This window comes from Triticum aestivum, chromosome 5B, assembly GCF_018294505.1.
Source record: "Triticum aestivum cultivar Chinese Spring chromosome 5B, IWGSC CS RefSeq v2.1, whole genome shotgun sequence".
Taxonomy (NCBI): domain Eukaryota; kingdom Viridiplantae; phylum Streptophyta; class Magnoliopsida; order Poales; family Poaceae; genus Triticum; species Triticum aestivum.
This window is the reverse complement of record NC_057807.1, coordinates 692,289,508-692,292,849: the sequence shown is the minus strand read 5'-3', so window position 1 is coordinate 692,292,849 and position 3,342 is coordinate 692,289,508.

Here is a 3,342-nt window from a genome sequence, read left to right as displayed (position 1 = left end):
CAAAAAAGTGAAGATGAAAAAAAATCTGCAATTTTTTGCGTAACATCATTGGTGTTGCAAAAATTTCTTTCGCAACACATTTTGCAAAAAAACAGAAGATGTAAAAAACAATTTTCCAATTCTTTTCTACAACATTGTTTGTGTTGCAAAAAAATTCCGCAACAACACCAAAAGTGAAGCCAAAAAAAATTCCACATATCCGCCAGCCGACGTGTAGCACGTCCCCTTTTGCAAGGCAAACTTGTAAAGTAATTTAGTAGAATTGAGTAATAATGGCTGCTTTGACTGAATTTTTTTATTTCCCTCAGAAAATAAGTGACAGTAAAATATAGGAAGTATCAGTTTCAGGGTCTAATAATGAATAAATCCAATCACAATTTTACACTAATCAACCATCTAAAATTACTAACAAAAATGTCCACATATTCAAGAATCTTATAATATTTACCATTTCTAATTAGATTTTAAAAAATTGAAAACTTGGGACGAGATAGTTCTTCTACTTTTCGAGTTGTTTGATTCTAAAATCGAGCAAGGCTATAGATATTCAATAATCCTCATTGGCAGAGAGGAGCTCGATATGTGATACTGCGTTGTTGTACGGTGTGCCATTTTTTTAAAACTTTTTTTGCGAGAAGGATCAGATCTATTATAAAGATTCGCCAGAAATACAAAACACCATAAATATAATAAAATTACATCGAGGTCCCTGGAGCACTGAATGACCGCCGCCGCCGCCAGAACGTCGGGTAGAGGGAAGGCGAATCCACAATTTGACATGTGGCAGAGAACGACTATATTGGACGTAAGGACAATGATGTGCAAGCATGTGCCATGATTAGTGCATGTATAATTAAGAAGTTTGGTCCAAACAATATTGCTTTGATCACATACGAACATTTATTTTTATAACCATAAAATACATGAAACGCAAAAGGCTATGGAAACAAAATCACTTGTCTCTGGCATTCAGGTACCTATAAACGGAGCTGAGTTTCACAATCAAGTTTTTTTTCTCAACATAGATGCACGGATCGGATCGTGAGCACTTTTCCTCCCTAATGGAGGATGGTTCTTCGGATCAATGATGAAGTCTACCGGTATGTGCTAGCTTTTCTACCTGTCAAATGCACCAGACCACCTCCAATGCAACGGTGGGGTGGTAGTATTTATTTCCCAGATGTCTACGTGCTTAACTTGCACCGTGCAGTAACTTGTGTTCCAGCTCCTCTCCCTGAATATAACAAGTTCCATGGTGGCAAAGTGATGTGGTTGCATCTCGCTACATGCATTCCATCTGTGAAAGTTCCGGTTGTCGTGTCATAATACCGCAGCACCTCATCAAACGCGGAGGGGCCTCGTGGGGCCACCCGCATCCACACGACGATCCTCCGGTCATCCAACACCGCTAGTGGCTTCCCAAAGTCCTCATGGGGCCGCCCCCGTCCACACGCTGCTGGTAAATGGAGTTCTTGGTATGGCATGACTATCCTTTGTCGCATACACCATAGAGGCAGGTCAGGATCCACAAGAAACCACAACTCGACATTATTACTCAATTCTACTAAATTACTTCTTGGTATGGCATGACTATCCTTCTTGGTATGGCATGACTATCCTTTGTCGCATACACCATAGAGGCAGGTCAGGATCCACAAGAAACCACAACTCGACATAGCCACGGCAGTCGTCGTGGCACGCCACTAGTTGGCCTTCTAGTGTGGCTAGGATGAAATCGTGCCGCCACACGGGACCACGGATGGCACCCGGCTTCCACATCTCGTCTCCAAGGTCAAACGCCAAGATCCAGCCATGGTGCCGGTTGCGCTCCGGCTGTCTGCATGCTACGGACACCAAGAAGTAGACGACCCCCTCGACGATAGCAACCTCACTGCTGTAAGTCGATGGCGCTAATGGCAACTTCACACTAAGCAGCGGGCTCTCCGCCTCTCTCCAGTGCTCCCCGCCGTTGTCATCCAGGGTGAGGATCTTGCAGATCTGCCGTCCATGGTTAACTGAGTTCGCGACGGTGAGCACCTTGTATTCTCCCGTGAAGGCCACACAACCAAGTGTATACGAATTACGAAATAGACATGTGAGCCAATGACAGAGGGTCGGGCAACAGTTTGACGGCGCCAGTGATAGGGTCGAACAAGCAGAGCCATCCGTCCTTGTCGTTGACAAGGACTGCTCGGGAAAGATTAATGCTAGCTATCTCGTGCGGAAGCATGTGGCCATGTTGGCTTGAGGCATCAATGCTGACCCGCTTGATGACATCGCCGGAGTCCATGTCCAAGACATAGCCAGGGCAGTCGTAGCACACACCAATGGCGATGTTCGGGCCATGGGCGGTGGCGATAAAGTCCGGATGGCAGAGCAGGGAGTGCCAGGAGGTGCATACGGCGCGGAAGCGACAGATTGGCTTGATGGGGAGGCGCAGTAGGATGTCATAGAGCAGGTCCAGCGGCAGGACGCCGTCGTTAGCGGTGGCGTCGATCGGAACGGAGCTCAATCGCCGGCTTGGTGGGTGGAGCGTGGACGCCATCGTCGTCGCCGTGGACATAGATTGCTACGACGCAAACTTGGTCGATAGCTATTAGCTAGCCTCCGATCGGACGGGTTAATGGGTTTATCTAGTCTCACTGTCGCCTCCTAATAAACAAATAAAAGCATACTCTGATACAGTCGGAGTTCTGTTTGTATCCTACCACGAAGCCCTGAGCCCTTGACGACGTAACAATCAAACTCAATGCACGTGTGACTATATTTGTGTTTGTAGCTGTCACGTTTAGATGTGTTTTCATCGGATTAGTTGCCTCGTCCGTGCCCTCCATGGACACGTACGTAACGTTGACCGTCCTCTCATCTTCAATCATGACAGTACACCGAAGAACAGAAAAAGTAAAAATTACATCTACTCCCTCTGGTCCTAAATATAGTCTTTTTAGAGATTTCAATATGAATTATATACGAAGCAAAACGAGTGAATTTACACTCTAAAATATGTCTATATACATCCGTATGTAATCCATATCGAAGTCTTAAAAAAGACTTACATTTAGGAACAGAGTAATACATCCGTAGACCACCTAGCGACCACAAAAGAGACTTATATTTTGGCACCGAAGCAAGCCGCTGTCATCGCCCCTCTCTCGCTGGTGCCGGACAAAACTTGTTGCAGTAGACAGTCAGGAAGTTGTCTAAGGCTCCATAGGTCTAGCACCATAATAACAACCGTCGCCAATGATGAGTAGCGTACATCGGAAGAACCCAACTTGAACACACACGAACATGGACGAACGACAACTAGATCCGAGTAGATCCACATAAGTCTGATACATC